Genomic DNA, 22456 nt, shown 5'->3' on the forward strand with positions numbered 1-22456 from the left:
ATATTGGTCTATACTGATGTTATCTTTAGTATATGTAAGGTACTTTAAACTACTGTAACAAATCAAAATTTTAGCTATAAGTGAATTTATTGTAATTGAGTTTATTTCATAAAATGAATAAAAAGAATAACAGTCATGAAAAGCTGAAAACTTTAATGCTTCTAGAGAAACTTAGCAAAATGAAAATATACACAATACACACATTAACTTTTGAACTGTACCTTTAACTTTTATTAGTTTATAGTAGAAACTTCATACATATAAATGTAACTCCCAACGTCACCACAAAAAACAGCATGAAGCTATTAAGCATTTTTACAAAATACATCCTAACAGTTTTGCCACCTTGGAGAACAGAAGATGTATTTCATCTTCAAAACACAATGCAAATATTATGATACAAATCCAGCATAATTATGCAACCTCAAAAAGTTTATTCACTTTTTGTGCATTGTATGGTACTCAACCATACCTGCATGCATTTTATAGACAGATATACTAAAATTCATGTCCGGTATTATTTGCTTCCATTCCATCTTGACTCATGATGTGAAAAATAAAATTTGGAGTTATTTAAGAAAAAATAATAATCGTATCATTAAATTATTGCTTTAAATTAACATCTAGATATTTATAATTTTATGAAACTGATGCAAACACATTACTATCTTGATAAATTTATCAGGATCAGTATTGAGGAACTTGACATCATTAAACTTGATGGCCTTTATAGAATAGTATGTGAGAGTTGTGTAATGATGATTGATTTGGCCATAATAATAAAATACAAAATTTTAACAGTGAGTGACAACAAGCAAAATATCAACTAAGAAAAACAAATAACCAGTAGCTAATAATCTAATTTTTTTTCTTATATTGATATCAGGCTGAAATCCTATTAATATGTTAGTGTGTCCCTAGAAATAACTTCCAGAGGCTGAAAAAAAGAAAAATTCATTGTGCTCATATTATTTGTTACTGAAATGTTTCTATTTTAGTACCTTATTTCTTTTCAACCAAACTTACTGTGTATATCTAATTTATTGACTTTTTCATAATCTGGTAGTTAACTTGTTTATTCAAACTGGTTTGTGAATTAACATTTTTATATTACCTAGAGAAACCTGTTTGCAAAAAGAGTAAAAAAACAATATACCTCTTTGTTATATGCAGGAATAACTGTGGAAAGGCTGCACAAAAGTTTCTTCGTAAATTTTATTTACGACCATATTTTTTACCTCCAATGTTTGAGATGATGCATTCAAACTGGATCCTGATGTCATTTAATTACAAAGGATATTTTTATAAGAAGGTGAGAAGTTTTTCATTTTGTAGTTAAATGTTTAATGAAAACCTCATTTCCTTTTCTACTTTAGAAACCATGGATATACAATTACTCTGAAGTAGCTCAACGGTTTATTAACTTTTTCAGTTCTTACCCATCCTACATATTCCATGTGTGTACCTATCTAACAGCTGCTGAAAAGGATGCATGAAACAGCTAGGAAGATACTTCTCACAATACACCAGTGAACAGTACTTTTCTCAGCTGTGTACTAGTGTTGCTTTGTCTATAGTTTCTGACTACGAGTAAGCCAAAGTGTGCATGTCACAGCTTTTCAGAGAGTTTGCTCAGTGCATGTTATTATTTTGTACTATTAGGTGCACTATTTCTTGTTGTTCATGTATATTCTCTATTTATTATTTAAAAGTATCTAAAATGTAAAAGTTAGAAACTTACTTAGTTAGATTAGTTAAAATTATTATTATTATTTTTGAGGTGTATTCATGAACAGTTTGTACACTACATTATTCAATTTAGTAACATAAGCTGTGCATTCACGTAATGATTTAAAACTTGTATGCTGAGGTTATGAGCTAAACATAAGTCAGAGAGCAATACAGGGTGGCCCATAAGTCCTTACCCATCCATTTATCTTATGTATCCAGGGAGTCACCAGTATTCTTGCGCTCATGTACCCACGTACTTGTCACAATATGCTCTTCAAGTGTAAATGGGCTTACATCGGCCATATTTCTCTGAAAAAAAAGAAACATTTATAATACATGCATAATTGAATATAACATAATAACATATGGATGGGTATGGACTTACGGGCCACCTTGTAGAATTAAGCACAAACAAATATACATATTGTTAAGAGCTTTAAGCTATTTAGGATGAACAATTATAGTTTTATGTTACAATTTGCAATCATTTTAGAAAGAAAAAAAGTGTAATTTAGATTTGTTTCACCTTATTTTAGGTCGACTGAATGTGTGTAGAGTTTGAATAGGAAAAATAACTAATAAAATATAAAGTATCACTGGGAAAAAAATTATATTTGGTTAAAAATGGTGTAACAATTACTTTATTGCACTTACTAATCCCCCTCTACACCCCTTTGGTACTTGGAGTGCTTCTTGATATGTGATATTAAAAGTTCTTTCTCTTTCCTGGACCAAAATAAAGAGATTTCATAGTGATCTTACTCTTGAACACCCAACATGAATAATTGGTCATATGAAAAGCAAAGGATTTTTCAGATATAACCCTGCCACCTCAGGGTTTGATCTTGTGCTTTGGTTACAATTAGTTTCTGTAAAAACTGTGATGTTTGACATTTTTAATGAAAAAACCTTACATTTTTTAAGAAAAACTCAAAACAGAAATTATGAATAAAAATTGGTCCTTGATTGTGGAGTCAATAGCTAGAGAAACATATTTTTGTTGTGGGTGTGGCTTGTGGTTGATGGAATCTACTAATAATCACCATATGACATGCCTCTTGGCCCATATTATTTAAAATATTATCATTTTTGCTCATTAGTAGCCATATTACTAAACACTAGCTAATTAGTGTTAATCATTATTTGCTGAGTCATCAATAAAGTATATGGATACTTGATTCCTTTTGTAGATTGTCATGGTGGATAAAAATTATACATGTGAAATTTCTTAATCACTCTTGATTCTCATGTGGTCTAAGTTGCACATGTTACTGTTTCAAACAGATAATATAGTAAATACAAGTTCAGAACTTATATAATATTCACGTGGAAATTGCATATAGAATAAATAATAGTTGTAAGTCATGCTAAGTGATAAATTTATATCGAGTATAGGTCACCCATCCCTCTACTCTCCTCCTCCAACACCTCGCCCATTTCTCACTCCTACTGAGTGCCACTGAGATTACGGCAGCCATTAATGTCACATTCATGATCTCATCATGGTAAAACAAAGGTAGACTGATGATGTTTTTCTTCATAGCCCATTGATCTATATATTCTTCTCTTGAATTGTGCAAGAACAAAATATGGTTTTAGCAACCTGAATGTTTCAGTGGTCATTGTACACATGAGGTATTATTAAATTCTTTTTGCCAAATCTAAGGGGTAGGTACCTTTTACCATTTTTTTTAATGTGCAAGTTTTAATATCCTACAGTTTAATTATGTTTACTCCTCATTTAAGTTGCTGCATCTGGTGTACTCAAACATTTTCAAGAAAATATAAATGTATGTTTTAGACTCTTGATTTCAAGAATTAGCTTGTTTAAGATCATTTATTTATAAAAAATAAAAATAATTTCTTGGTATTGTTAAAAACCAGTCCATTATGTTCATGTTCTTTACTGTAATTGAAAGTTAGAACAGTCTCAAAAGGATATCTGTAATTGACAATAAAGAAAGCATATTTTGAGAAGCTTGTGATGATTAAACTAGTAGACTATTTATAGTAGATCAAATAATTTATAAGCAAATTTACAAACATTTTTGAAATTCCAACTTCCATATACACACAACCCTGATGCTTCATCACCAATTCAGCTTCATTTCCCTTTACCAGAAGAATCCCTGGTATTGGAAGGTGTGTGTCAGATATTTGTATAAGCATTACCCTCTCTCAGTTGATTTTACTTTTTAGGGAACTTATTTGCTAAGACAGAAAGTGTTAAACTAAGTTTTAATCAAGCCTCCCTCCATTGTTCAGGTCTTTATTGGATATTAATTAACAGTTTACAAATTAATTGATTTAACAGAACAAGAAACCATTAATGTATAGGGAAAATACAAGTTAAGCCTCTCAAAAACAGTTTGGTCTTTATTTCTCCATTGAGATTTATAATTAAATAATTAAAAATAGTCAGAACTAACTTCTTTCTTACAATGCATTTATTTCTCAAAGGGAGAATTTCTCTAAATATAATTAAAATTTTTATTATTTATGGATCTTGTTTGTCTCAAATTAATATTAGTTGAACAAGGGGATCTTCTATTTCAGAGATTTAAATTGCTTTTTATCAGATTGTATGTTTTGGTACTTTGTTAAATTTTTCAAGTGTAATTTAGTGTTTTTTTTTAATTTCTACCATCTAGCAGGTTCTCTACCCAGTTCATTTCTGTGGTATATCCCACTTCATCTTTTAAACTTTGCAGAAGTAATCTTTATTAATATTTCATTATTAATGAATCTTTATTAATACAGGTAGACGTGGTTGCAAGCACTTTTGTAATATGGTTAGCTCAGGTCCGTGGATATAATCACATTAGACTAAGGCCCAGAAACCCATGTAACAACTTTTATGGAAATCTAGAAGATGTTCTTAAAGAAGGAGATACTTGTAAGTTAGTTTTTGTTCTTTAAGGCTATTAGTAATAGAAGTTATCAGCATTTTGGTAAGTAACAAAGACAATAATGCTTGATGCAGCTTGTAAGCTCATTTATAACATTACTAAATATAATAAATTAGCAGAATTGTATGAATAGGATACCTAGTTTTTGCTGTTGTAATAATTCATAGGCTTGTGGCTTTAGGAATCTAACTAATATGTTAATGAGTTTTAAATTTAGCATACATATAATGAACATAAATATGTTACTATTTTTATAACATCTTAAGATAGTACAAAATTGGCATATAATTATGTACTTTTTGTCATTAAGCATGCATATAGTAGTTAGGCTTAAGAAGAATTAAAAGAGTAGAAAGAGCAATGTTTAAACATATTATTGGCAGTTTCTAGAGTAGAAATCGTATTTATTTTTGAACATTTCTCTATCTGTTAAGGAAAGTTGTTATAACACAATGTGATACATGCTTTTCAGATTTGTAAATCATATTAAAATTAAACAATAAACTGATATAAGCAAGCCAGAGTCTATATACTTTAAACAATATTATTGAGTGTATTTTATGAAATAATATTTTCATAATATCTATAGCATGAGGCTTACCCCATAAAAGGCTAGTTGACGTAATTTCGTATATGATTTGATTCAGTGCCATAACAGAAAATTATTAACATAAAGTTCTTTAATTTTTATTTAAATTAATAATGATAAATTACACTAAGACCTTTAATATTTTAATTAACAAATTAATGATTGTTATATATTTCTGTGTAGCTTTGAACAAACTTTTAATTTGTAACAACTACAGCTAAGTATAAAGAATACCTGAAATATAATTTATTTAAGAAGTCTTAACAACCAAATGTATTAGACTTTTAATAGTCAATTTTATAATGGTCATAACATATTCGACTGAAACAACTACTTGGTGATATAACCCAGTGAACTCATGAGTGAAATATAGGTTGATCTTAATGAAATTGAAGATTAAAGTAACTAAATCTGTGATGTGTTACAAGTTAAACTAAGGCAATCATAAAGAAGTCTCTAGATGTACATTATATTTATGTAATATTTAGTTGCACATTTCAGTCCTCCTCAGTCTGTACTAAATACAGATTTTGATATGGTACATTACCTCCTTTCACATAAACAGCTATTCTCATTCAATATTACCATCCATATGAAAAAAATATATATATATATGCATTCACATGCTTTCTATTTCCCTCCATTGAAATTGACTGATTCCAATGCATTCTTGCAAATCGTCATGTATCAATCCTCTACCAATAAGAATGTGACATACTTTCGTGGTGCATGTGACTCCTTCTATTCAATTTTAGTGAACTATCACTTTTGTTTGGCAGTACTCATGTTAAGATTTTTTTTTCTTTTAATGCTCTTCATGTGAGTCATAATTTTAATAATTTCCAAAGAGAGGTTTCTACATTATTTTTTTCTTTATATTAAATAAATATTCTAATTTAATTTAGTTTCCCAATCTTTATTTTTTTTTCTTATACTTGTATATTTTACATCAAACACTTTTCTTTGATCTGTATATTTCTACAATGCATTCTATGGTTCATGTTCCCACTTTGGATGTTATATCTAGCACTATTTTCACAGGTAGCAGATGGAGGAGACCTGTCAATGGATTTATCTGTGATTGTCTGCAATTTATAGGTCAGCCTTCTTCCTCTGAACTTTCCTCACTAATCTTGCAAAACAAGCCAAGCTTGTTTGGGTCAGTGATGATTTGATAGCCTCTCTATACTACCAGATTTGTTTTTTCTCTCTAGCCTCGTGCAGAATCAGCTAGGCTTAATGCATCATTTTTTAATATGATTTTTCAAATATGTTGTGCTTTACCCAACTTCCCATTTTTCTATGATTTCTTATTACCTCAATGTTGGCTCATTTATCATCTTTAGCTCTCACTTTACACATGTTATCACTGTAGTTAGATTTTCTGGGTCATGGTGTGACCTTGTCCTGGATATATTTACAGTTTTGTTTTGTTTTCAATTTCTGCATTTTTCTTTGATGACATATTTTTGATCATGGATCTGAGACTTTGGAATCTTGTGTAATCTTTGCATCAACACTCAACCTTTTTCTCTATAGTTGCTTGTTTGTTGTTGTTGGAGCCACAACATGCCCCTATTCCTTTCCCATCCCTGTCCCCCATCCAGGATTTTTTCATTTGTTATTTTATTTAGCATTGATGGGCATGTTGCCAAAAGTATCAGAGTCTAATCAGAAGGTTCTGGTCAATTTGGAGCGTAGCTGTATTTGGTGATCATTAACTACAGTTCCATGGGTTCTTTGGGTTTTATCAGAGGGACTTATCCTACTATTTCTTTCTCTGCCTACTTTGTCCCTGGTACCCCTTTCCTTCACTATTAGGATCTTAGGATCCTGAGACCTTTCTTCATCTATCTGAGGAAGTACAAGGTTTTCTGTCTTTACAGTCCATTGCACCTGTTCATCATCTTTCTCCAGGCTGTGTTTTCCTTGCACCAAATCAAAGACAGGTGGCCTATTTTGTTTTTCCCTTTTTCCCTCTGGAGAAACAGTCCACAAAAAGAGGACAAATGAATATCTACATATCCCAATATTTTATCACCTATGATCTGCTTATTGGTTTTATCCTTCATGGGGTAGTTTATTTGTTTCAAGTACTGTCCTTTGAATTTTCTATGGCTCTGTATGTTTGGTCAGGCATTCAGAGCATTTGTTTGACACTTGTATGCTCTCAGTTTGCACATTCTTGTTTCTTTGTTCAACTGGCTGTTGTTCACTCATTTCAAATAGGAGTCCTCCTGTTACCCTCATCAGCTACTTCTGAAGGTGTCTATAATGGACTGTCAATCAAGCCAGAGAAGTCTTTACCATGACCTATCCATTATCTTAGATCAGGCTCAGTTGCAGACTCTTTCATGGGCTTTTCACAACCAGTTGAATTTTACAGGATCCTTTGCTGGCTCTTATTATCCTGCCTCATCCTCTTGTCATTGATTGGGATTGGTGGTTAGATATGTCTCACATGTAGGTGAGTGTCACACTTTCTCCCTGTCATCCAGTTTTCCACATTTCACAGACATATCCCTTGTGAATGGGAGTCATGTGTTGGTCAACTGGAAAATTCAAAGGTTTTGGTCTGCAGCTGAGAAGTCTTATCATTTTGGAATTTCTTGCTCTAAATTGTGTATTGATTTGTTTTCTCCATAAAGTCAGACATCATCTAAAAATGAAACATTCAACGTTTTTTTACTGGTTGCTTATCTGTTATTGAGGCAGAACTAGTTCTACCTACCTTTGTATTTATATGTTGGATCTTCATTTTTTGGCCCACACTCTTAGTATTCCTATCATTGCATGTCATGTCCTGGATACTTTTTGTTCTTGTGGTGGATCAATATTTGTCAAGATAACATTTATTTGATGGAGTATTCTTTTGGTCCTTTTGTTTCCCAGTGACTTTGACTTCAGTGAGGTATTTCTCACACTGAGACTTTTGCTGTGAACCTTAACCACAAATTGCCTTGGTTTTGGTCTCCATTCCATGTTTTCTTGTTATGGCTATTATTGTTTTGAGTCATGATTAGATCTACACATTTCTCTAAACTTCTATTCTCCTTCTCTTTGTGATTTTTATCATCTTTAACACTCCATGTTTAGTCCCTTTGATAGCTCTTTACTGTCCATCTCATCCGTGGTTTCAGTAGCTTACTCAGCTTCAGCTTCCTCAATTACCTTTTCCTTTCTATCCTTCCCTTTTTGGCACCCTCAGTCACTAGTGATTTATCCAACTTTTCTGTCTTCTATCTTCATGCCTAGTTTTTCTTGGTCATTAGTGAAGTGATCCAACTTCTATCAGTGGTTAGCCTCTTTTTTGACATGTTTCAGTCACCCTTCATACATGGAAGTTTCTCAGTACAAATTGATTTTTTTCCATCGTTGATTTCTGGGTCCAGGGTTTTCACCTAATCAACCCACTGTTCTTAATCACATCAATATCCTCTCTCAGCTTTTGGATCAGGGGTCTTCTGTCAACTTGATCTCGGATTTTTGGGCAATCCTTTCCCACACATTTTATTTTTCCTGATCCCATAGGTATTTGCCTCTCTAGTACTTCCAGATTTGTCATCTGCTGCATCAGACAGCTCTTCTGGATGGGATATTACTGTGGCCCTGCACTGCCCCACTTTGTTTATGTTTGAACCACTCTCCTAGTGCTCCTTATTTCACCTTCTCTTATGTTTTCCTTCCTTCTTTCTATTTGCTAGTGAACATCAGTGATCTGTTTATTTGCCATTGATGTTATCTGTACTCTTTATCCTCCTATATTTCTTCTCCCTTCTCCAGATCACTTTTCTTTACTAACACTTCAACAGCTCTTGAGGATAATTCATCTATTTAGCTACTTCCTCACCTTCCATTTCACACAATTATTATCATCCTGATTTGTCCTGTACTTACTCTTCTCTGTTATATTGTCTGTGCAGCTTCCTTCTGTGATGTCTATTCTCACCTCTTTTTTTTTTTCTTGGCAACTGTCCTCTGTTCATGTTCTTTTTTCTTTCCTCCTCTACCAGTTGATTGATCCTTTCATTCAATTGGCTCTGTTACTAGTGTCTTCTCACCTCATTTGATACCATACCTTTTCAATGGAATTTCATCTTTGTCATCCTTTGGAGGTACTTCTTTAATCAGGCATGTGTACTGCTCATGATATATTTGTCTCTCACCATCTGCATCAGATTGCAGTTTTCTTCTTCTTTGAGTTATTGTCTTCTCTTTTCCCTTTTATTGATGCTCATTGTTTGCATCCCACTCAGTAGCAAATGGTACCTGAGAATGTATTTTTAACTGTTCAAATCTACACTGTCCATCCATTTGACTTGCATATTATAACTCCGTCAGTGGTGTATTTAGTTAGGGACTAGTGGAGGATCATCCTCAGGGACTATGGTCTTGATAGAAGCCAATTGATAATTTTATTCTATGTAAAATTACACAGGATGTAAGGCCCACAAAAATTATTAGCCCCTGGGCCCACACAACCTTAAATCTGCCACTGAACTCCATAGCTACCCAACACATACTGCAGAGATGGGGTGTTCTACAATAGTTTCTTCATAAGTTTGCCCCTTCTGGACCATATCCACCCATGATCTGCATGGGTAAAGCAAAGGTGAATAGCTTCCCATGTCTTATATTGAATAAATCAATATGATCTGTCTTACAAATAGAATTTGGTGGTCACCCTTTGCACTGTCTCAGGTGTTGTTGTATCTCTGAATTCTTTATCATGTTTTACCCATCTATCCACCCCCACTTTTCTTCTAGTGGTGTTTGAAAGCTCTTATCACTTGCTAGTTCCACACTGCTAGAGTTGTAAACCATGGAAACATCCTCCTGAAATACTAACAAAAAATAGAAATGATTGTAAAACCATTATGTTGAGAGTAAGGTGGTGGTGTTTTGCTGGTGTAGATGATGTAATATCCTCCAGTATAAAGCATAAAAACAAATGGGAGGGAGATGTTGGAATTGCAGTTTACCCTTTTGATTGAGATCTCTTATCCTACCACCGTACTGATGCTGGTTCTCAGTGGCTTGGTTTGGGATTTAGAATACAAGTTCTCACACATGTATTACAGGTCTCTATATTCCTCCCTCATTTTTACTCTATCAGTGTTATGGGTCATGGTGGAGGTAACTGCAGGTTGTTACTGTTCTTTTCTCTTCATTAACCCTCAATATTTTTTATTCCAAGGATTTTTAATTTGCTTAGAGTGGTACTGGTCAGTTTTACTTTTGAGGGAGATGGCTTATATTATGTAGACATCTTTTAGATATCAGATGTCGAGTTCCTGGGTCAATCTATCAATTTATCAGGTTTGCTAGTACCTGGTTCATAAGTCATGAGGTAATAGATTCCCTCCAGTCTCATGAACTTGAGGAGAAGATGATATGGTCCTCCTTCCTACCTACACCAGGTGGCTGAGTTTTTTAATTGTAGTTGACTTACCAGGTTAAGGTTCTCTTTCTTACTCCAACAAGAATATTTGTTTTCAGTGGCCTAGGTTTGAACTGTAGTTGACCTGCTGTGTATGGTGCATCATGTCCTAACTATTCTATACCTAGGAAGACATCTTTTAATTTTACCAACTTTTATAATTTCTGGGAATTAGTTTCATAAATATTGCATGGTTCAAATCAAGTTCTGGCCGTAGTTCTCTACTAATTGAATGTGCACCTCTGTTTTCCACCCATATGTGCGACATCTTTCTGCGATGGACAAAGGATATACCTGGTTCAGAAGTGGTGCAGTTTCCCATCAGATCCTAAAATATGACTGTCTCATCTTAGGTAGTGTCCTTCAAACATTTTTAAAGTGTGCTTGTTTCATTCCTTTCACCTATTCAGTATGGGATTCTAGCAATTTATGTGAATAGAGATAAAGTATTGTATTGGAAGTTATAATTTTCCTACACCATAAATGTATTTCTGATAAGTACTTCCCACTGAAAAGTGGTGCTTCCATCTTCTGTCAAAACTTGAAATCATTGTTCAGTAGAATTAAACAAAATCACATACATCTTTAAAGAATATGTTGCACTCTTATTGGTGAAGGGTTGAGACATGATGATTTGCACTAGACAAGCAGTGGGATCAGTGAATTCCATTGGAGGGGAGATAGAAAGCTTGTGGTATGTGTAAATTTTTTTTTGCATATAGAGGACAGCACTGAACAATAATATGTATGTGAAGAAGGTAAGTAGGTTTCAGAAATGAATTTTTAAGGTAGGGAAATTATAATTTGACTAGAAGAATAACTACTAAAGCCAAAAAAGGAGCATTACACATGAAATAAATTATACAGAACTGTTTTAGATAGTTGAGTCTTTTGATGCATTATCAGTTACGTTTTTCAAACTTTGTAGAACTAGTGTTCATCTCAATTTGTTATCTGTTATATGGTATGAACCAGAAAAAGTCTCTAATCTTATCAAAGTAAAAAAACTTGTGTTTATTCATCTGAAACCACTACATGGTCTTTTGACCAATCTCAGACAATTTTTGTAGGATAATACAATTGATCAAGAGGTATGTCATATGATAGTTATTACCCAGCCTCACCAACCCAAGGCCAAGTCCACAGCAAAAATGTTTGTTTAGCTAATGACTCCACAATCAAGGACCAGTTTTGATCTATAAATTTCTTGTTTTTTTTTAATATTTTCTGTATTTTCTGGCCGTTCTCTTATCCTACCTATTCAGTGTTTATTCACACATGTATTAAAATTTTAATGAAGCAAACAACAGTACATTTTAAGACTATCCATTTAAGTGGAAGAACAATGGAAGGTCACTACTTTTTAATACTTACCAACATTTCAGCTGAAACAGAGGACTACATAATCCACATACCTTTATCAAAATTAAATAGACATCACATTATAGATTAACCTGTTGACTGCCAAGTATTTCAGCTGCTACAATACAACTCTAATGCTTCTTCATTTTGTAACTTTTTTTGTGATGCCATTTTGGATCAAAAGTGAAACAATTTGTAAGTAGGTCTAATGCATGTATGGTACTGACATCTAACGTTGAAGTTAGGTATTATTGAGGACAAATTAACTCGTCCGTGGCCACTGTGTTACCGATCGGCTTGGACAAGTTATCTCGTCTACAGCACTGAACAGGTTAGAGAGTGTATAGATTAAAACAGATTAAGAACAAATATTCATCACATCACTGAGTTAGAGCATTTACTTCTTTGTAAATGTTGACTAACTCTACATAGAAACTTTAAGAAAGATTTACTAAATAGCAGAAGTCTAACTTTTAACACAGAAAGAAAAACTGTTCAACAGCATAACTGTTGTTAGCTAGAGCTAGCAAAAGCTTGAAAAAAAAAAGGCTTCATTAAATAATCTAGTTCGAAATTATTTCAACAAAAAACTTCACAATCAAAATTAAAGCACTTTCATAAGAACAAGTTTCACCAGAAGTTATATCACTGGTGGACAAGTTTGATATGTCTAGTTGCTGTTCTCAGACCCTTTGTTTGTGCTGAAAGCTTACAAATAAATGTATTTTAACACAGAGAAAAGCCTGTATAATTCTACATGTTGTTGTTATTATTATAGATGAAACTAGGCCTAAGATATCATCCACTTTTAATTAATTTTTCAGGTTGTTATACAAATCATGAAAAATTTCGTCTACATCAGGATTTTCCACATTTCACAAATGTACAGTGTGATATTCATAATCTTTCAAGTATTGTACATGCTCCTTCAGTGAAGAAACATCTGTACTACCATCACATGGTACAGAAAAAATATGCTACTTTGAATATAATTTATCAAAGCTGCATTCAAACTTTCAATAATAATTTCACAAACCCTGTACACACTTTATTAGATGAATACTGTGATGTAATATTGACACACTGAAATCCACCATACCTTTCCAGTGAAAGCATTGTATGACTAGTTGAGTTTTACAATTTTGAATGTAGCCACAAATCTATTGATAATTGATTCTTTGTTGGCATGATCTGTATTGTAGATGAAGCCTCACATTACCTGTGGAAATCACTGTATTGCTCTAAATGGCTAACTTTGTTGTAATATGTGACACAATAGGAACATCATATTTTATTTTGTTCAATTTCAATCCATGGTATGCCTACCTTCTAACTGGTCTAAAACTTTCATTCTTGTTTACTGAGCTCATAGCCTGTTCTATTCAAGTAGCTGATGATAATTCTTTGCTTCACCTCCCATTGGTATGGATTTTGCTCCAGGAGTAACCTAAAGCTGAGCACAAATTCATAAGTTGCATTGGGTAGATACAGTTAAAGAAGTTTTATTTCATGTAATATCAAATTCAAAATTTGAATAAATTAACATACATATTGCACTAAAGCAAAATTGACTTACAAATTTTGACCTTCTATGAGTTAAATTTCTTTTCTTGCCAAAAAAAGAAGAGGAAGCTTCTTTAAGATCATAATCTACACTTACATTTACACTTGTCAATAGGCAAGGATAATGGTAAGCCTTTTTCCACAACTTTAACATCCATAGTTTTATAAGAGTTATCTGATGAATGTCATGGGCATTCATACAAAAGTTGATGTTGTGTCTTTGGGATATTGCTATCTTCTTGGTCTTCTTCACTTTGCTACCCGAATCAATGTCAGTAGGCTTGTCAGTGGATTTTGCCTCAGGCTAAACAGTTTTTTATCTAAGGGGGCTGATTTATTTTTCTTTTATAAATTCAAAATTGAAATGTCTCATGTTGATTATAACAGAATTATAATCGGCTCATATATACTAGCTTTCACAATTGCATGCTACTTATCTATCACTTTGTGTGCTGCATTATAGTGTAGTGAATACTAAAATTGCAATCTGTGGTTGAATAATTTTTCTTTAATTATACAGTTCCTTAAAGAGACTTAAAATGATATTTTATATTGAAAACACCATAAAGGAATAATCTGGTAACTTGATAAGATTATTTATTTATATTTGCTTTTATATGAAAATAAACTTAAAAAAACAATAATGAGATTACTGCACATTTTAAATTGTAACTCTAATAATTAAAGATGGCTGTCCACATAGCATGTCTCCATGCTTTCCCAAACTACATATACTTTTATCTTTAGAATTGAAAGAAGATAAATTTTCTAACAGCATGCAAGAGTTGTAATGAATTGGATAATCGATGTATAGGTAAGAGATATCAATGTCATGGTCTGACTGCTTGCAAATATTTATCAAAAATATGCAATAACTTAGCAATTTCTGGTACAAATTATCTAGCGTTTCTGATAAGTTGCCCTCATGAAACTTGATTTCCTTGGGAAACTGGAAAGTGTAAATTTTGACCCCTTCTGTCAGTTACAAAGTATCAACAGAAGCTATTGCTCGTCAAGCTAAAAAATGCTAATGCTTCATAAGAACAGTATGAACAATGCAGAACTATATTACAACTATATAAGCATAATTTTTTTTACTTCACAAAAAATAGGGGGTGACACCCAACCCACCCCACACAAACATGTACATGCATAATTATTGTATAAAGTAACAAAATACTTAGCTTCTTTGTTTACACATCACTTATATGCATAATACAGGGACTGAGACAAACTGGCCTGATTAGAGGGGTTCCACTGTACATAATTAGGGATTATGTAAACAAAAAAAGGGACTGTGATTGAATGACCACTTTCAAGGGGTGACCGAATCTGAGGGGTGGTCTCTTAGAGGGGTTCCATTGTAGTGTCTTACATAAATTTATGTTATATGATATGTTCATAGTTATTTCCCTTACCTTCAATACATACTTCTAGGTGCTCCTGCTTAAATGTAAGATTTACTCTTGGTTGATTATTTCTTCTAAATTCTGTACTCATAAAATAATAATCCACAAAAAAATCCTTTTTTGATACTAAGCTGCAGCATTTTAGGGTATTACTTCTGAAAGGAAAACATAGATTTGACATTTGTTGTAATCAGTACAGTAAAATGCTCCTTGGTTACAATACACAACAAATACTTACAATGTCATCAGTTATGACATCATACCAAAGATAGGATGTTATATGGTAATATTAAAGAACTTTTGGGTATGTTTGTTTTGCTTGGTATGTTATGTTTTACAGGTAGTTATAAGTTTATATTCTTCTAATTTCAGCATACTTGTTTTGAGACCACACTGTAGTTTTAAGAAAATTCATTATTTATCCCTCATTTGATGAAATAAGTGCAGAGTTTTATGTTTATTTTTTGAAAATATATGTTTTCACATAAAAGAAAGTATTTATACATCATGCATGAGTTATAAGCTGCTGTGTATATACTTACTATGATTTGAGGGATAAGTATGTTAAGTAATATACTCACTAACAATTAAATGCAGTAGTAAGAATTTTCTAAAAAAAACCTATAAATGCTTGTTCATAAAAAGACTTAAAATAACTCTTTAAAAAAATCTTAAGTCTTTTGGGGAGAGTCTCTGTTATAGTATTTTATTTCATTTTATATCTTTTTTCTGTATCAGATTATTTTGTATGTAAATTGGCATGAAATGTTATATTAATAAAGTATGACAAGCTTTCGTCAAGGTATTTAGAAAACATCAGGAATATGCAAAAGCTTTCTGGATAAATGCACTAAAGATCAATGTAAAATTTTAGGGCTTCTTGGAGATTTATGTAATTATATGATTAAATTAACTGTCCATATACAGTGGAACCCCTCTAAAGCAGCCACCTTTGGGACTGAGACAAACTGGCCTGACTAGAGGGGTTCCACTGTACATAATTAGGGATTATGTAAACAGAAAAAGGAGAGCAGTTACCTTTCCATAACTGTCTTCAGATAGTGAAGGGCAATATAGATGTGGGATATTGTGAGCTTGATCACTCATACCTTGCTCTCCTAATTTATATTTCTTTTAATGTTTATTAGTTTTATTATTATTACTTTTGAATTTCTTCATGTGAGACTGAGAGATGGTGTTTTCCAACTGCAACGTGAGCCCTACTTCTGCATTCACCTTCAAAACTTAAGGTACATTTTATATCCCACGTTATAGCCTATACCCTGTGGTGGATCCATTTGATTTGTGCATGATTTGTTATTTTTGTTTGGGCTTCTCTATTATTATTATTGGAAAATATTATCAGTCAGAAGTTTTAAATTTGTTTTGGTTTTGTTTAATTTTGTTTGACTGTTGAGTATTTGTTGATATAAACATTGGAAAAATGTTTACATTCTTAAACTTTCATTATTATAGGATTTTTATATTTTGTTTCTATACATATATAAATATATTCTTATGTTATTTATATTAATCAGTACATAAAACTTTATTTTGTACTCATGTTACAGTACTGTTTCCTGTCAAATTGTGGAAGCTTGAGCACCTGCCTGGTGAGAATTCCAAAAATTTGGCAATAGCTGTTGGAAGCCTTTTTCAATAATCACAGAAGTAAATTGTAGACTGTAATTATTGTGGTAAATAGTTGTAGAGCAGAAATACATTTAAATATTTAGCATGAGTAAGAAAGTGTTAGAAATTGCTACCCAAGGCCTTTTTTGATGCTATCACTAATAATCACAAAATGAACCTGTACAACTTCACTGTCATACTAAGGTGGTATATATGAGTAACATGTGACAGATTTTTCATGTGAATCTTGCAGGATGAATGTGTTAATGTAATGTACTTCAAAAACGTAAAAAATCATAATTATAAGAAGAGTAGGTTCATAAAAGCTCTCTCCTAACTTTTCAGCTTGTGAAGTAACGTTTTGAACTTTCATAACAGTTAATCTTTATGGATGTGATTGCAGTGTTACATCTCTCCCCTGATTTCCGTACATGTACTAGTCATTATGCACTTTTAACATAGTATGATATGAGCTTTAATTACTGGTGTATGGCTGCAAAACAAACCAAATACTGTTGTAAGTGCCTGGTTATAAATGTTGGACTCTCTTACCATGAGATGAGAATACCATCACAGCTGCACAAAGTATAAACAATGAACTCATGTTTAAAAAAAATGATTGAATATAATAGAACATGTTTTATTGTATAATATCTACAGTTATGTTTTCATTTTCTGTATGAAAGCTCGAATATGCATCTTGTAAAATAATTTAAGTTGAATTTTTGTTAACAAAATGTTATATTGTTTTTTAAAGAGAAGCACAGCCAAAGGGGCCCATCTCCCAAAAAATATCTAGACATATTAATCACGTTATTTATCAGCTTTTATATATAATAAACTTGTTTTGTATCATTTAATGAAAAATAGAACATAAGTACTATTACAGTTATTTCAGTTTGTTTTAATGGCCATTTTATTAGCAGTTTAGATCAATTTTAGCTTTTTGATTTATTGAATCTCTTTAAAATCTTCGCCTCCCTACCCACCCCAAATGGGAAAGGAGTGGTAAGAGGGTTAAAAGTTAACAGATAAAAGTGTTTGAACATTAAAAAAAATCTGTGTACAACTCTTCACAATGTTATACTGTTATGCTTTAGTTCCTCAAAACAAAGAAGCATATAATGAATATAATTTTGACTTCACACTGTTATCAGAAACTCAAATTATGATTCAATAACAGTTTGCCATTACATTTCACCAAAGTTTAAGTGTTTTTTTTTCCTCTCAATATAACAAATATGGAACGTAAATCTTGTTTTGAAATCCTTGACTTTTTGGTAATTTATAGAAGAAAACGCGTATATTTAACATTTTTATACTATATATTTTGATAAATAGTCTAAGCTATTTACTTACAGACATTATGTAAAGACACCTGTGTAATACAGCTAACTTTGCTCCATGCTAATTAGGCCCATTACATATCTTCAGTGTGAGTCATTTTTATCAATACACATGTACTTCCATGGTTACATTCAAGACCATACATAATAATATCATCACATTCCCAATTTTGTTGTTATTATTGTCACCAGGCTTTTAGAATCTAAAAACCCATATGTAAACTCATTGCTGTATTATCAGGTTAGAGGATAAAACTGTATTCCTGCTTATGACTACATTTTTAAAAATCCTTAATATATTCCTTATAAATCAAAGTTTTCTGTTTCATGAGCTTAGAGATGTTATCAGTTGTGGTAACATGTTTAATGCTGCAAGCTTATCACAATCTGTGCTTAAGGTCAGTGAATGTTTGGGCAATACACGAGTTTATATTGACCTTTAGTATAACGTATATGGCTTCTCAAATAACTAATGGACAGAATTGGGTATATTAAAAATTTTCTGAGCAGACACACAAAAACATCTTGATTTCAGCATTCTTCTTGATGTTGGCTTCAGCATGAATTTTTGCTGGATTTGTGTAGTGCTGAATAAAAAAATGAGAGGATGCATTTTGAAAGTGTCACTATTATTAGTATTTATTACATCAACAGTGTGTAAATACAAGCTAGGAAAGAATATAACATTAAGCAAAGTTAGTGTTTATTGAGTAAACTAATCAAAATTTTCCTTGAGATTCAGTCATCAATAAAGATGGACATGTGCAGAAATAAAGTGTTTTCACATGGCTGTGCTAATTTGTATTTTTCATGGTATTGAAATAAAGTGTTGTCTTTTTGGTTTGTTGTTTTTTTTTCAAAATAAAACAACTGTTTATTTGTTATTTCTTTTGATCAAAGTTAACTTTAAACTTTTTACATACAAGTTTTCAGTATCTGATGTGACAATAATCTTAATTGACTTGCACTTATACACGAGAATACATAAAATTCACTTTCAAGTTAACGTCGTTCATTGCTTCAAATTTGTTTTTAAATTGAACTGGATTTTTGTACTTGTATATTTAATTTAACATAAGAAAATGTTTTGGAACAATATAGGAAATATTGGTCCATCTTGGCTGTCCCATACTCAAAACCAAAAGTATTAATAAATAAATGTTTAAAATAATCCTAACAGCCAATCCTTGTCATTCATACTGTTATACAGCTTTCTCTTAAACTCATAAAGTTACTGCCTTCACAACATTCAAAGGCCAACTACCCTGTTAGAAAAATATAAGCTAAAGATGATTTCTACCTTGCCAAAATCTATATTCATGCCCCTTAGTTCTACTATTCTTACTGTTAAGTATGAAAAAAAAACAATCAATGCTATCAATTCCATTTACAAGATGTTTACATCTCAATCAGATCTCATCTGCTCTTTTATTTTCAAGAGAAGATGTTTTCTTATAGCAAAGTCACATTAAGCTATCTGCTGTGTCTACTGAGGGGAATCAAACCCCTGATTTTAGTGTTGTAAATCCAAAGACTTACCACTACCTCACTGGAGAATCCACTGGAAGTGGATTCCTGTATGTGGTGAAGGGATCTCCTTGGGAAAATTATATTATTTCAGTTTACCTCCTCTGGGATCTGTACATCCACCCACGTGTTTACTGTGTGTGGTGACTGGCCCATGAAGGGGAGGAAAGGATCGTAGTGGTTGAGTGGTGTCTGACTCACTGCAACACACCACTTTGGCCTTGAATATATGTAAACAAGTAGCCTTGGAGTGGCCTTCAGGGTCAACTGAGTAATAGTATTGATTGTTCTTAACAGGTGTTGTAAACATTGCATCTGAAGCTGCTGTTTGAGTACTGGAATTGCTATAGTCTCTTTCTTTGGCATTCTAGTGCATCCTCTCATAAGACTGCATAGTGGGTGGGATCAGTTGGTACAGAATAGTTTTCTTATGGATCCATGACTTACAAATAAAAATATAACAATAAAAATACAATTAATTGGTAAAGGACCATATATAAAGGACTGTGTTCCACATTCACCACCCAAGTCCATTTCATATCCCTTGATTGAGAAATCCTTTGGGCAAATGTCTCTTTCTATTATTTAGAGGGGCTTGCAGGCTCTATCAAGTCAGTCAAGAAGTTATGTTCTGTGTGTGTGTGTGTGTGCTTTCCTTATAGCAAAGCCACATCAGGCTCTCTGCTGAGTCTACTGAGGAGAATTGAACCCCTGATTTTAGCATTGTAAGTCCATAGACTTACCACTGTATGAGGGAGGTACATTATGTTCTGGAGACATCTTGGTTGAAACATCTATACCACACTATAGTGAACTCCTCAAGAGGAGTTATCATAGAAATGGATTTAAAGAACATCTCCCAGTTGGAGATCCTCTCTGGTTTCTCCAGTCAAGGAGTTTCTGCTGTGCAATGCATCTCCACTTGCAAGAATGGAATTGTACTGCCAACCAATGTTCTAATTTTAACATTTATCTTGCCCCATCCATCTACTTCTGTCAAAACAGGTTATCTTAACTGTATGATACATCCATATATTCCTAGCCCTCTCAGATGTTTCCAATATCAACAGTTTGGACACTAAAATTCATCTTGTCATGGTTCTTTTATGTGTGCTTGTTGTAGTGGCAAAAACCATGACACATATAAGTGTCAACTGGACTCTCAATGCATCAGTTGTAATGGTTCCTATCTATCCCTTTTATTTTCAATTTTGGCTAAAGGTGGTGGAGAAGAAAAAGGTACAATGTTTATATACTCTAAACAACAATTCTTATCCGGGGGCTCAGAAGTTGTTGTTCCCCACTCCATTTAGAATGTATGCTGCTGCACTGCATTCCACTACTGTAATGGGTGTGTAGACAAATCTTTACATACCTCCTACAAAACCTTTCTCACACTGTGTGAAGAGTCTTTTACCCTCTATGGATAAGAGAGGAAACAAGTCAATGTGTACTCCTGTCTTTATCCCCATTGTGTCATTTGGCCCCTAGAAGCCAAACAGTTATTCATTCACACCCTTAGTTGCTGGAATCTGTTTCTGCTGACATGTAGGCGTGGCATTACTGTTTGACCAGCATATACCCACCTTGTCTGTACCACTCAATACATTCTTAGGGCAATAGTCATCTATATCTCCTAAGGTCATACTATCCCTGTTTGTTATCTTTTCCCATTTTATTGAGAGATTTATGGTCATATAGACCTTAGTGCTTTTGTTACAAGTTACTGTCTCTCTTTTTCATCTTGGGTGACTTTAATAAACACAATTCCCATTTTGGGGTGTTGATATTGATGGGAAGGGTTGTTCTGTGGAGCACATCCTTTCTTTCTTCAACACTGATTCCATTATCCGTTTTTTATGCACCTAGTCAAACTTTACTGCTATTTATCTAACTGTTTGTTCCTTTTCTTTTGTTTTTCTTGGAGAGCTTATGGTGGTCCATTGGGTAGTGATTATTTTCTTATCGTAAAAACTTCTTAAAAAGGAAGATTGTACGTGAGTATTGGTTTATGTACAATTACTAGAAGACTGTCATAGTAGAATGTGAAGTAGTGTAAATACCTTCTCTTTTTCTTTTTTACATTTATTAGTTAATTTCACATCAGTTAGTGTTATTTTCATTATACTATAAGAATACAGTCTGTAGTAACTGAAAGCGATGTGTGTTTATGTGGAAATTACTATATAAGTATATGTAACGTGATCGTGGGCTGACTTGCAGGCAGGCCGAGTGGAGTGTTTTGGTTTAGCTGTTGTAGTTTCGACTAATGCTGCCTGCTGTTACATGAAATATTTATTTGAAGTGAGGATGCAGTGGGCGAATGGAGCACACAGGTTACTAACTCGAGATTTTAGAGTTAAAACAGAGAAACTAACAACGCTTATTTAAGTCGTCAAACAATTAATATTTACACACGTGTATATAATTCATCTTTATTCTCGTTTATCATAAGAAGTCATTTTAACTCTTTTATCATAATGACTGATGTTTAAGAAAGAATGGCATTATAATACTTACAAAGAACTTGACCTGGAAATGGTGTTTTTACTAATGGTAAGAGAGATTTTTTCTCCTTTCTCTGAATATTTAGATCAGTCGGAGTGCTTGCCAGAGTTTGAAGATATTGTCTATTGTGGCGCCTGTTACAGAACCTTTTATACCAGGGGTTCCCAACCGGTGGGTCGCGACCCCTTGGGGGGTCGCGAAGCCTTGGCAGGGTAGTCGCGTAGCCTTGTTAGAAGTAGCTTAGGATAACATTAATTTTATTTCAATTACATTTTCATGCTCTTACATTTTTTTGTTTCGGTGCAAAGCAAAACGTGTGCTACGTTAGTTCAATGTCATTAGGTGATATTATGGGTGTATGTATGCGTGCCTGTGAGTGAATGTGTGTCTGCAACTATATGTATGTGTGTACTAGTGAGTAGCGAGTATGTGAGTGCACG

At 32.9% G+C, this 22456-nt stretch overlaps 2 long non-coding RNA genes across 2 annotated transcripts in view; one reads left to right on the forward strand and one right to left on the reverse strand.

Moving 5' to 3' along the window:
• LOC143238360 (uncharacterized) overlaps positions 1–16752 on the forward strand; it is a 42936-nt gene extending 26184 nt beyond the window's left edge. The window contains exons 6-8 of the long non-coding RNA XR_013020547.1: positions 1174–1312; positions 4492–4627; positions 16575–16752. This is a non-coding gene — a long non-coding RNA (uncharacterized LOC143238360). The remainder of the gene's footprint in view (positions 1–1173; positions 1313–4491; positions 4628–16574) is intronic.
• Positions 204–22456, reverse strand: LOC143238361 (uncharacterized). Its single transcript, XR_013020548.1, has 3 exons — positions 22029–22456; positions 13358–13484; positions 204–2040 (listed from the first exon to the last, which is right to left on the reverse strand). It is a non-coding gene; the product is annotated as an uncharacterized LOC143238361 (long non-coding RNA).

This window comes from Tachypleus tridentatus, chromosome 13 (assembly GCF_004210375.1).
Source record: "Tachypleus tridentatus isolate NWPU-2018 chromosome 13, ASM421037v1, whole genome shotgun sequence".
NCBI classification, from domain to species: domain Eukaryota; kingdom Metazoa; phylum Arthropoda; class Merostomata; order Xiphosura; family Limulidae; genus Tachypleus; species Tachypleus tridentatus.